This window comes from Panulirus ornatus, unplaced genomic scaffold (assembly GCF_036320965.1).
Source record: "Panulirus ornatus isolate Po-2019 unplaced genomic scaffold, ASM3632096v1 CTG_3968_pilon, whole genome shotgun sequence".
Classification (NCBI taxonomy): Eukaryota; Metazoa; Arthropoda; class Malacostraca; order Decapoda; family Palinuridae; genus Panulirus; species Panulirus ornatus.
Window position 1 is genome coordinate 1 of NW_027264621.1, and position 13,860 is coordinate 13,860.

The 13,860-nt window shown below is 39.8% G+C and overlaps 1 long non-coding RNA gene across 1 annotated transcript; it reads left to right on the forward strand.

Moving 5' to 3' along the window:
• The first annotated feature begins 8,368 nt into the window (after positions 1-8,368).
• Positions 8,369-11,068, forward strand: LOC139748467 (uncharacterized). The gene is made up of 3 exons (XR_011712688.1): positions 8,369-8,493; positions 10,328-10,460; positions 10,987-11,068. It is a non-coding gene; the product is annotated as an uncharacterized lncRNA (long non-coding RNA).
• Positions 11,069-13,860: the final 2,792 nt, after the last annotated feature.

The window sequence follows — 13,860 nt, forward strand, 5'->3', positions numbered from 1 at the left end:
GCCTCTATGCCCTTGCAATTGCCTTTGGCGCCGCCAAAGGGGATTTAAAATAAAACTTTAATTTGTCTTTTTATTTTTGGATGCCACCATGCAACTGTATTGGACTTTGGCACTACCCAAAGGGTATTTTAATTAAACTTTTAATTACGGTCTTTCCCTTTAAATGCCAGTATTCCCCTGTAAAGGCTTTTGAAGACACCAAAGGGGATTTAGATTAATCCTTCAATTTTCCTCTAAATTTTCGGATGTCTCCACGCAATTCTCTTGCCCTTTGGCATCCCCAAAGTGGTATTAAAGTAAGCTTTCGAAATGTTTCTTTCCCTTTTGATGCCTCTATGCCGATGTAATTGCCTTTGGCGGCGCTAAAGGGGATTTAAACTAAATCTTTAATTTGTCTTTTTATTTTTGGATGCCACCATGAAAAAGTATTGGACTTTGGCACCCCTAAACGGTCTGTTAAGTAAACATTTAATTTGTCTCTTTCCCTTCAAATGCCACTTTTCCCCTGTAAAGGCCTTTGAAGACGCCAAAGGGGATTTAGATTAATCCTTGTACTTTCCTGTAAATTTTTCGATGCGTCCATGGAATTCTCTTGCCCTTTGGCATCCCCAAAGTGGCATTAAAGTAAGCTTTCCGAATGTTTCTTTCACTTTTGATGCCTCTATGCCCCTGTAATTGCCTTTGGCGGCGCCAAAGGGTATTTGAAATAAATCTTTAATTTGTCTTTTTTTTTTTGGATGCCACCATGCAACTGTATTGGACTTTCGCACCCCCAAAGGGTATTTTAAGTAGACTTTTAACTAGGGTCTTTCCCTTTAGATGCCACTATTCCCCTGTAAAGGCCTTTGAAGACGCCAAAGGGGATTTATATTAATCCTTCAATTTTCCTCTAAATTTATGGATGCCTCACCGCAATTTTCTTGACCTTTGGCATCCCCAAAGTGGCATTAAAGTAAGCTTTGCAAATGTTTCTTTCACTTTTGATGCCTCTATGCCCCTGTAATTACCTTTGGCGGCTCCAAAGGGGATTTAAACTAAACCTTTCATTTGTCTTTTTACTTTTGGATGCCTCCGTGCAGCTGTATTGGAGTTTGGCACCCCTAAACGGTCTTTTATATAAGATTTTAATTTATATCTTTCCCTTCAGATGCCACTACTACCCTGTAAAGGCCTTTGAAGACGCCAAAGGGGATTTAGATTAATCCTTCAATTTTCCTCTAAGATTTTGGATGCCTCCACGCAATTCCCTTGCACTTTGGCATCCCCAAAGAGGCATTAAGGTAAGCTTTGCAAATGTTTCTTTCCCTTTTGGTGCCTCTATGCCCCTGTAATTGCCTTTGGTGGCGCCAAAGGGGATTTAAACTAAAGCTTTAATTTGTCTTTTTATTTTTGGATGCCACCATGCAAAGGTATTGGACTTTAGCACCCCTAAACGGTCTGTTAAGTAAACTTTTAATTTGTCTCTTTCCATTCTGATGCCACTATTCCCCTGTAAACGCCTTTGAAGACGCCAAAGGGGAGTTAGATTAATCCTTCAATTTTCCTCTAAATTTTTCGATGCGTCCATGCAATTCTCTTGCCCTTTGGCATCCCCAAAGCGGCATTAAAGTAAGCTTTCCAAATGTTTCTTTCCCTTTTGATGCCTCTCTGCCCCTGTAATTGCCTTTGGTGGCGCCAAAGGGGATTTAAAATAAACCTTTAATTTGTCTTTTTATTTTTGGATGCCACCATGCAACTGTATTGGACTTTGGCACCCCGAAAGGATATTTTAAGTAAACTTTTAATTAGGGTCTTTCCCTTTAGATGCCACTATTCCCCTGTAAAGGCCTTTGAAGACGCCAAAGGGGATTTATATTAATCCTTCAATTTTCCTCTAAATTTTTGGATGTCTCCACGCAATTCTCTTGCCCTTTGGTATCCTCAAAGTGGTATTAAAGTAAGCTTTCGAAATGTTTCTTTCCTTTTTGATGTCTCTATGCCCCTGTAATTGCCTTTGGCGGCACCAAAGGGGATTTAAAAAAATCTTTGATTTGTCTTTTTATTTTTGGATGCCACCATGCAAAGGTATTAGACTTGGGCACCCCAAAACGGTCTGTTAAGTAAACTTTTAATTTGTCTCTTTCCCTTCAGATGCCACTATTACCCTGTAAAGGCCTTTGAAGACGCCAAAGGGCATTTAGATTAATCCTTCAATTTTTCTCTAAATTTTTGGATGCCTCACCGCAATTCTCTTGACCTTTGGCATCCCCAAATTGGCATTAAAGTAAGCTTTCCAAATGTTTCTTTCCCTTATGATGCCTCTATGCCCCTGTAATTGCCTTTGGCGGCGCCAAAGGGGATTGAAAATAAACCTTTAATTTGTCTTTTTAATTTTGGATGCCTCCTTGCAGCTGTATTGGACTTTGGCACCCCTAGACGGTCTTTTATATAAAATTTTAATTTATCTCTTTCCCTTCAGATGCCACTACTCCCCTGTAAAGGCCTTTGAAGACGCCAAAGGGGATTTAGATTAATCCTTCAATTTTCCTCTAAGATTTTGGATGCCTCCACGCAATTCCCTTGCACTTTGTCATCCCCAAAGAGGCATTAAGGTAAGCTTTGCAAATGTATCTTTCCCTTTTGGTGCCTCTTTGCCCCTGTAATTGCCTTTTGTGCCGCCAAAGGGGATTTAAACTAAAGCTTTAATTTGTCTTTTTATTTTTGGATGCCACCATGCAAAGGTATTGGACTTTGGCACCCCTAAACTGTCTTTTAAGTATACTTTTAATTTTTCTCTTTCCCTTCAGATGCCACTATTCCTCTGTAAAGGCCTTTGAAGACGCCAAAGGAGAGTTAGATTAATCCTTCAATTTTCCTCTAAATTTTTCGATGCGTCCATTCAATTCTCTTGCCCTTTAGCAACCCCAAAGTGGCATTAAAGTAAGCTTTCCAAATGTTTCTTTCCCTTTTGATGCCTCTATGCCCCTGTAATTGCCTTTGGCGGCGCCAAAGGGGATTTAAAATAAACATTTAATTTGTCTTTTTATTTTTGGATGCCGCCAGCCAACTGTATTGGACTTTGGCACCCCCAAAAGGTATTTTAAGTAAAATTTTAATTAGGGTCTTTCCCTTTAGATGCCACTATTCCCCTGTAAAGGCCTTTGAAGACGCCAAAGGGGATTTAGATTAATCCTTCAATTTTCCTCTAAATTTTGGGATGTCTCCACGCAATTTTCTTGCCCTTTGGCATCCCCAAAGTGGTATTAAAGTAAGCTTTCGAAATGTTTCTTTCCCTTTTGATGCCTCTATGCCCCTGTAATTGCCTTTGGCGTCGCCAAAGGGGATTTAAACTAAATCTTTAATTTATCTTTTTATTTTTGGATACCACCATGCAAAGGTATTGGACTTTGGCACCCCTAAACTGTCTTTTAAGTATACTTTTAATTTTTCTCTTTCCCTTCAGATACCACTATTCCCCTGTAAAGGCCTTTGAAGACGCCAAAGGAGAGTTATATTAATCCTTCAATTTTCCTCTAAATTTTTCGATGCGTCCATTCAATTCTCTTGCCCTTTAGCATTCCCAAAGTGGCATTAAAGTAAGCTTTCCAAATGTTTCTTTCCCTTTTGATGCCTCTATGCCCCTGTAATTGCCTTTGGCGGCGCCAAAGGGGATTTAAAATAAACCTTTAATTTGTCTTTTTATTTTTGGATGCCACCATGCAACTGCATTGGACTTTGGCACCCCCAAAGAGTATTTTAAGTAAACTTTTAATTAGGGTCTTTCCCTTTAGATGCCACTATTCCCCTGCAAAGGCCTTTGAAGACGCCAAAGGGGATTTAGATTAATCCTTCAATTTTCCTCTAAATTTTTGGATTTCTCCACGCAAATCTCTTGCCCTTTGGCATCCCCAAAGTGGCATTAAAGTAAGCTTTCCAAATGTTTCTTTCCGTTTTGATGCTTCTATGCTCCTGCAATTGCCTTTGGCGGCGCCAAAGGGGATTTAAACTAAATCTTTAATTTGTCTTTTTGTTTTTGGATGCCACCATGCAAAGGTACTGGACTTTGGCACCCCTAAACGGTCTGTTAAGTGAACTTTTAATTTGTCTCTTTCCCTTCAGATGCCACTATTCCCCTGTAAATGCCTTTGAAGACGCCAAAGGGGATTTAGATTAATCCTTCAATTTTTCTCTAAATTTTTGGATGTCTCGCCGCAATTCTCTTGACCTTTGCCATCTCCAAAGTGCCATTAAAGTAAGCTTTCCAAATGTTTCTTTCCCTTATGATGCCCCTATGCCCCTGTAATTGCCTTTGGCGGCGCCAAAGGCGATTTAAAATAAACCTTTAATATGTATTTTTACTTTTGGATGCCACTATGCAACTGTATTGGACTTTGGCACCCCCAAAGGGTATTTTAAGTAAACTTTTAATTACGGTCTTTCCATTTAGATGCCACTATTCCCTGTAAAGGCCTTTGAAGACGCCAAAGGGGAGTTAGATTAATCCTTCAATTTTCCTCTAATTTTTTCGATGCGTCCATGCAATTCTTTTGCCCTTTGGCATCCCCAAAGTGGCATTAAAGTAAGCTTTCCAAATGTTTCTTTCCCTTTTGATGCCTCTATGCCCCTGTAATTACCTTTGGCGGCGCCAAAGGGGATTTAAAATAAACCTTTAATTTGTCTTTTTAATTTTGGATGCCTCCGTACAGCTGTATTGGACTTTGGCACACGTAAACGGTCTTTTATATAAAGTTTTAATTTATCTCTTTCCCTTCAGATGCCACTACTCCCCTGTAAAGGCCTTTGAAGACGCCAAAGGGGATTTCGATTAATCCTTCAATTTTCTTCTAAGATTTTGGATGCCTCCACGCAATTCCCTTGCACTTTGGCATCCCCAAAGAGGCATTAAGGTAAGCTCTGCAAATGTATCTTTCCCTTTTGGTGCCTCTATGCCCCTGTAATTGCCTTTGCTGGCGCCAAAGGGGATTTAAACTAAAGCTTTAATTTGTCTTTTTATTTTTGGATGCCACCATGCAAAGGTATTGGACTTTGGCACCCCTAAACGGTCTTTTAAGTAAACTTTTGATTTGTCTCTTTCCCTTCAGATGCCACTATTCCCCTGTAAACGCCTTTGAAGACGCCAAAGGGGAGTTAGATTAATCCTTCAATTTTCCTCTAAATTTTTCGATGCGTCCATGCAATTCTCTTGCCCTTTGGCATCCCCAAAGTGGCATTAAAGTAAGCTTTCCAAATGTTTCTTTCCCTTTTGATGCCTCTATGCCCCTGTAATTGCCTTTGGTGGCGCCAAAGGGGATTTAAAATAAACTTTTAATTTGTCATTTTATTTTTGGATGCCACCATGCAACTGTATAGGACTTTGGCACCCCCAAAGGGTATTTTAAGTAAACTTTTGATTAGGGTCTTTCCCTTTAGATGCCACTATTCCCCTGCAAAGGGCTTTGAAGACGCCAAAGGGGATTTAGATTAATCCTTCAATTTTCCTATAAATTTTTGGATTTCTCCACGCAAATCTCTTGCCCTTTGGCATCCCCAAAGTGTCATTAAAGTAAGCTTTCCAAATGTTTCTTTCCCTTTTGATGCCTCTATGCCCCTGTAATTACCTTTGGCGGCGACAAAGGGAATTTAAAATAAACCTTTAATTTGTCTTTTTAATTTTGGATGCCTCCGTGCAGCTGTATTGGACTTTGGCACCCATAAACGGTCTTTTATATAAAATTTTAATTCATCTCTTTCCCTTCAGATGCCACTACTCCCCTGTAAAGGCCTTTGAAGACGCCAAAGGGGATTTAGATTAATCCTTCAATTTTCTTTCTAAGATTTTGGATGCCTCCACGCAATTCCCTTGCACTTTGGCATCCCCAAAGAGGCATTAAGGTAAGCTTTGCAAATGTATCTTTCCCTTTTGGTGCCTCTATGCCCCTGTAATTGCCTTTGGTGGCGCCAAAGGGGATTTAAACTAAAGCTTTAATTTGTCTTTTTATTTTTGGATGCCACCATGCAAAGGTATTGGACTTTGGCACCCCTAAACGGTCTGTTAAGTAAACTTTTAATTTTTCTCTTTCCCTTCAGATGCCACTATTCCCCTGTAAAGGCCTTTGAAGACGCCAAAGGGGAGTTAGATTAATCCTTCAATTTTCCTCTAAATTTTTCGATGCGTCCATGCAATTCTCTTGCCCTTTAGGCATCCCCAAAGTGGCATTAAAGTAAGCTTTCCAAATGTTTCTTTCCCTTTTGATGCCTCTATGCCCCTGTAATTGCCTTTGGCGGCGCCAAAGGGGATTTAAAATAAACCTTTAATTTGTCTTTTTAATTTTGGATGCCTCCGTGCAGCTGTATTGGACTTTGGCACCCCTAAACGGTCTTTTATATAAAATTTTAATTTATCTCTTTCCCTTCAGATGCCACTACTCCCCTGTAAAGGCCTTTGAAGACGCCAAAGGGGATTTAGATTAATCCTTCAATTTTCCTCTAAGATTTTGGATGCCTCCACGCAATTCCTTGCACTTTGGCATCCCCAAAGAGGCATTAAGGTAAGCTTTGCAAATGTATCTTTCCCTTTTGGTGCCTCTATGCCCCTGTAATTGCCTTTGGTGGCGCCAAAGGGGATTTAAACTAAAGCTTTAATTTGTCTTTTTATTTTTGGATGCCACCATGCAAAGGTATTGGACTTTGGCACCCCTAAACTGTCTTTTAAGTATACTTTTAATTTTTCTCTTTCCCTTCAGATGCCACTATTCCCCTGTAAAGGCCTTTGAAGACGCCAAAGGAGAGTTAGATTAATCCTTCAATTTTCCTCTAAATTTTTCGATGCGTCCATTCAATTCTCTTGCCCTTTAGCATCCCCAAAGTGGCATTAAAGTAAGCTTTCCAAATGTTTCTTTCCCTTTTGATGCCTCTATGCCCCTGTAATTGCCTTTGGCGGCGCCAAAGGGGATTTAAAATAAACATTTAATTTGTCTTTTTATTTTTGGATGCCACCAGCCAACTGTATTGGACTTTGGCACCCCCAAAGGGTATTTTAAGTAAAATTTTAATTAGGGTCTTTCCCTTTAGATGCCACTATTCCCTGTAAAGGCCTTTGAAGACGCCAAAGGGGATTTAGATTAATCCTTCAATTTTCCTCTAAATTTTTGGATGTCTCCACGCAATTTTCTTGCCCTTTGGCATCCCCAAAGTGGCATTAAAGTAAGCTTTCGAAATGTTTCTTTCCCTTTTGATGCCTCTATGCCCCTGTAATTGCCTTTGGCGGCGCCAAAGGGGATTTAAACTAAATCTTTAATTTATCTTTTTATTTTTGGATGCCACCATGCAAAGGTATTGGACTTTGGCACCCCTAAACTGTCTTTTAAGTATACTTTTAATTTTTCTCTTTCCCTTCAGATGCCACTATTCCCCTGTAAAGGCCTTTGAAGACGCCAAAGGTGAGTTAGATTAATCCTTCAATTTTCCTCTAAATTTTTCGATGCGTCCATTCAATTCTCTTGCCCTTTAGCATCCCCAAAGTGGCATTAAAGTAAGCTTTCCAAATGTTTCTTTCCCTTTTGATGCCTCTATGCCCCTGTAATTGCCTTTGGCGGCGCCAAAGGGGATTTGAAAATAAACCTTTAATTTGTCTTTTTATTTTTGGATGCCACCATGCAACTGTATTGGACTTTGGCACCCCCAAAGGGTATTTTAAGTAGACTTTTAATTAGGGTCTTTCCCTTTAGATGCCACTATTCCCCTGTAAAGGCCTTTGAAGACGCCAAAGGGGATTTAGATTAATCCTTCAATTTTCCTCTAAATTTTTGGATGTCTCCAAGCAATTCTCTTACCGTTTGGCATCCCCAAAGTGGTATTAAAGTAAGCTTTCGAAATGTTTCTTTCCCTTTTGATGCCTCTATGCCCCTGTAATTGCCTTTGGCGGCACCAAAGGGGATTAAAAAAATCTTTAATTTGACTTTTTATTTTTGGATGCCACCATGCAAAAGAATTAGACTTGGGCACCCCAAAACGGTCTGTTAAGTAAACTTTTAATTTGTCTCTTTCCCTTCAGATGCCATTATTACCCTGTAAAGGCCTTTGAAGACGCCAAAGGGCATTTAGATTAATCCTTCAATTTTTCTCTAAATTTTTGGATGCCTCACCGCAATTCTCTTGACCTTTGGCATCCCCAAAGTGGCATTAAAGTAAGCTTTCCAAATGTTTCTTTCCCTTATGATGCCTCTATGCCCCTGTAACTGCCTTTGGCGGCGCCAAAGGGGATTGAAAATAAACCTTTAATTTGTCTTTTTAATTTTGGATTCCTCCGTGCAGCTGTATTGGACTTTGGCACCCCTAAACGGTCTTTTATATAAAATTTAAATTTATCTCTTTCCCTTCAGATGCCACTACTCCCCTGTAAAGGCCTTTGAAGACGCCAAAGGGGATTTAGATTAATCTTTCAATTTTCCTCTAAGATTTTGGATGCCTCCACGCAATTCCCTTGCACTTTGGCATCCCCAAAGAGGCATTAAGGTAAGCTTTGCAAATGTATCTTTCCCTTTTGGTGCAAGTATGCCCCTGTAATTGCCTTTGGTGGCGCCAAAGGGGATTTAAACTAAAGCTTTAATTTGTCTTTTTATTTTTGGATGCCACCATGCAAAGGTATTGGACTTTGGCACCCCTAAACTGTCTTTTAAGTATACTTTTAATTTTTCTCTTTCCCTTCAGATGCCACTAATCCCCTGTAAAGGCCTTTGAAGACGCCAAAGGAGAGTTAGATTAATCCTTCAATTTTCCTCTAAATTTTTCGATGCGTCCATTCAATTCTCTTGCCCTTTAGCATCCCCAAAGTGGCATTAAAGTAAGCTTTCCAAATGTTTCTTTCCCTTTTGATACCTCTATGCCCCTGTAATTGCCTTTGGCGGCACCAAAGGGGATTTAAAATAAACATTTAATTTGTCTTTTTATTTTTGGATGCCACCAGCCAACTGTATTGGACTTTGGCACCCCCAAAGGGTATTTTAAGTAAAATTTTAATTAGGGTCTTTCCCTTTAGATGCCACTATTCCCCTGTAAAGGCCTTTGAAGACGCCAAAGGGGATTTAGATTAATCCTTCAATTTTCCTCTAAATTTTTGGATGTCTCCACGCAATTTTCTTGCCCTTTGGCATCCCCAAAGTGGTATTAAAGTAAGCTTTCGAAATGTTTCTTTCCCTTTTGATACCTCTATGCCCCTGTAATTGCCTTTGGCGGCGCCAAAGGGGATTTAAACTAAATCTTTAATTTATCTTTTTATTTTTGGATGCCACCATGCAAAGGTATTGGACTTTGGCACCCCTAAACTGTCTTTTAAGTATACTTTTAATTTTTCTCTTTCCCTTCAGATGCCACTATTCCCCTGTATAGGCCTTTGAAGACGCCAAAGGAGAGTTAGATTAATCCTTCAATTTTCCACTAAATTTTTCGATGTGTCCATTCAATTCTCTTGCCCTTTAGCATCCCCAAAGTGGCATTAAAGTAAGCTTTCCGAATGTTTCTTTCCCTTTTGATGCCTCTATGCCCCTGTAATTACTTTTGGCGGCGCCAAAGGGTATTTGAAATAAATCTTTAATTTGTCTTTTTATTTTTGGATGCCACCATGCAACTGTACTGGACTTTGGCACCCCCAAAGGGTATTTTAAGTAGACTTTTAATTAGGGTCTTTCCCTTTAGATGCCACTATTCCCCTGTAAAGGCCTTTGAAGACGCCAAAGGGGATTTAGATTAATCCTTCAATTTTCCTCTAAATTTTTGGATGTCTCCAAGCAATTCTCTTGCCGTTTGGCATCCCCAAAGTGGTATTAAAGTAAGCTTTCGAAATGTTTCTTTACCTTTTGATGCCTCTATGCCCCTGTAATTGCCTTTGGCGGCACCAAAGGGGATTAAAAAAATCTTTAATTTGACTTTTTATTTTTGGATGCCACCATGCAAAGGTATTAGACTTGGGCACCCCAAAACGGTCTGTTAAGTAAACTTTTGAATTTGTCTCTTTCCCTTCAGATGCCACTATTACCCTGTAAAGGCCTTTGAAGACGCCAAAGGGCATTTAGATTAATCCTTCAATTTTTCTCTAAATTTTTGGATGCCTCACCGCAATTCTCTTGACCTTTGGCATCCCCAAAGTGGCATTAAAGTAAGCTTTCCAAATGTTTCTTTCCCTTATGATGCCTCTATGCCCCTGTAATTACCTTTGGCGGCGCCAAAGGGGATTGAAAATAAACCTTTAATTTGTCTTTTTAATTTTGGATGCCTCCGTGCAGCTGTATTGGACTTTGGCACCCCTAAACGGTCTTTTATATAAAATTTTAATTTATCTCTTTCCCTTCAGATGCCACTACTCCCCTGTAAAGGCCTTTGAAGACGCCAAAGGGGATTTAGATTAATCCTTCAATTTTCCTCTAAGATTTTGGATGCCTCCACGCAATTCCCTTGCACTTTGGCATCCCCAAAGAGGCATTAAGGTAAGCTTTGCAAATGTATCTTTCCCTTTTGGTGCCTCTATGCCCCTGTAATTGTCTTTGGTGGCGCCAAAGGGGATTTAAACTAAAGCTTTAATTTGTCTTTTTATTTTTGGATGCCACCATGCAAAGGTATTGGACTTTGGCACCCCTAAACTGTCTTTTGAGTAAACTTGTAATTTCGGTCTTTCCCTTCAGATACCACTATTCCCCTGTAAAGGCCTTTGAAGACGCCAAAGGGGATTTAGATTAATCCTTCAATTTTCCTCTAAATTTATGGATGCCTCACCGCAATTTCTCTTGACCTTTGGCATCCCCAAAGTGGCATTAAAGTAAGCTTTGCCAAATGTTTCTTTCCCTTTTGATGCCTCTATGCCCCTGTAATTACCTTTGGCGGCTCCAAAGGGGATTTAAAATAAACCTTTAATTTGTCTTTTTACTTTTGGATGCCACAGTGCAGCTGTATTGGACGTTTGGCACCCCTAAACGGGCTTTTATATAAAATTTTAATTTATATCTTTCCCTTCAGATGCCACTACTCCCCTGTAAAGGCCTTTGAAGACGCCAAAGGGGATTTAGATTAATCCTTCAATTTTCCTCTAAGATTTTGGATGTCCTCCACGCAATTCCCTTGCACTTTGGCATCCCCAAAGTGGCATTAAGGTAAGCTTTCGAAATGTTTCTTTCCCTTTTGATGCCTCTATGCCCCTGTAATTGCCTTTGGCGGCGCCAAAGGGGATTTAAACTAAATCTTTAATTTATCTTTTTATTTTTGGATGCCACCATGCAAAGGTATTGGACTTTGGCACCCCTAAACTGTCTTTTAAGTATACTTTTAATTTTTCTCTTTCCCTTCAGATGCCACTATTCCCCTGTAAAGGCCTTTGAAGACGCCAAAGGGAGAGTTAGATTAATCCTTCAATTTTCCTCTAAATTTTTCGATGCGTCCTATTCAATTCTCTTGCCCTTTAGCATCCCCAAAGTGGCATTAAAGTAAGCTTTCCAAATGTTTCTTTCCCTTTTGATGCCTCTATGCCCCTGTAATTGCCTTTGGCGGCGCCAAAGGGGATTGAAAATAAACCTTTAATTTGTCTTTTTATTTTTGGATGCCACCATGCAACTGTATTGGACTTTGGCACCCCCAAAGGGTATTTTAAGTAAACTTTTAATTAGGGTCTTTCCCTTTAGATGCCACTATTCCCCTGTAAAGGCCTTTGAAGACGCCAAAGGGGATTTAGATTAATCCTTCAATTTTCCTCTAAATTTTTGGATGTCTCCACGCAAATCTCTTGCCCTTTGGCATCCCCAAAGTGGTATTAAAGTAAGCTTTCGAAATGTTTCTTTCCCTTTTGATGCTCTATGCCCCTGTAATTGCCTTTGGCGGCACCAAAGGGGATTTAAAAAAATCTTTAATTTGACCTTTTATTTTTGGATGCCACCATGCAAAGGTATTAGACTTGGGCACCCCAAAACGGTCTGTTAAGTAAACTTTTAATTTGTCTCTTTCCCTTCAGATGCCATTATTACCCTGTAAAGGCCTTTGAAGACGCCAAAGGGCATTTAGATTAATCCTTCAATTTTTCTCTAAATTTTTGGATGCCTCACCGCAATTCTCTTGACCTTTGGCATCCCCAAAGTGGCATTAAAGTAAGCTTTCCAAATGTTTCTTTCCCTTATGATGCCTCTATGCCCCTGTAATTGCCTTTGGCGGCGCCAAAGGGGATTGAAAATAAACCTTTAATTTGTCTTTTTAATTTTGGATGCCTCCGTGCAGCTGTATTGGACTTTGGCACCCCTAAACGGTCTTTTATATAAAATTTTAATTTATCTCTTTCCCTTCAGATGCCACTACTCCCCTGTAAAGGCCTTTGAAGACGCCAAAGGGGATTTAGATTAATCCTTCAATTTTCCTCTAAATTTTTGGATGTCTCCACGCAATTCTCTTGCCCTTTGGCATCCCCAAAGTGGTATTAAAGTAAGCTTTCGAAATGTTTCTTTCCCTTTTAATGCCTCTATGCCCCTGCAATTGCTTTTGGCGGCGCCAAAGGGGATTTAAACTAAATCTTTAATTTGTCTTTTTGTTTTTGGATGCCACCATGCAAAGGTATTAGACTTTGGCACCCCAAAACGGTCTGTTAAGTAAACTTTTAATTTGTCTCTTTCCCTTCAGATGCCATTATTACCCTGTAAAGGCCTTTGAAGACGCCAAAGGGCATTTAGATTAATCCTTCAATTTTTCTCTAAATTTTTGGATGCCTCACCGCAATTCTCTTGACCTTTGGCATCCCCAAAGTGGCATTAAAGTAAGCTTTCCAAATGTTTCTTTCCCTTATGATGCCTCTATGCCCCTGTAATTGCCTTTGGCGGCGCCAAAGGGGATTTAAAATAAACCTTTAATTTGTCTTTTTATTTTTGGATGCCACCATGCAACTGTATTGGACTTTGGCACCCCCAAAGGGTATTTTAAGTAAACTTTTAATTAGGGTCTTTCCCTTTAGATGCCACTATTCCCCTGTAAAGGCCTTTGAAGACGCCAAAGGGGATTTAGATTAATCCTTCAATTTTCCTCTAAATTTTTGGATGTCTCCACGCAATTCTCTTGCCCTTTGGCATCCCCAAAGTGGTATTAAAGTAAGCTTTCGAAATGTTTCTTTCCCTTTTAATGCCTCTATGCCCCTGCAATTGCTTTTGGCGGCGCCAAAGGGGATTTAAACTAAATCTTTAATTTGTCTTTTTGTTTTTGGATGCCACCATGCAAAGGTATTAGACTTTGGCACCCCAAAACGGTCTGTTAAGTAAACTTTTAATTTGTCTCTTTCCCTTCAGATGCCACTATTACCCTGTAAAGGCCTTTGAAGACGCCAAAGGGGATTTAGATTAATCCTTCAATTTTTCTCTAAATTTTTGGATGCCTCACCGCAATTCTCTTGACCTTTGGCATCCCCAAAGTGGCATTAAAGTAAGCTTTCCAAATGTTTCTTTCCCTTATGATGCCTCTATGCCCCTGTAATTGCCTTTGGCGGCGCCAAAGGGGATTGAAAATAAACCTTTAATTTGTCTTTTAATTTTGGATGCCACGTGCAGCTGTATTGGACTTTGGCACCCCCTAACGGTCTTTATAAAATTTATAATTTATCTCTTTCCTTCAGATGCCACTACTCCCCTGTAAAGGCCTTTGAAGACGCCAAAGGGGATTTAGATTAATCCTTCAATTTTCCTCTAAGATTTTTGGATGCCTCCAAGCAATTCCCTTGCACTTTGGCATCCCCAAAGTGGCATTAAGGGTAAGCTTTGCAGATGCTTTCTTTCCCTATTGTGCCTGTATGCCCCTGTAATTGCTTTGGTGGCGCCAAAAGGGATTTAAACTAAAGCTTCAATTTGTCTTTATTTTTGGTGCCACCAT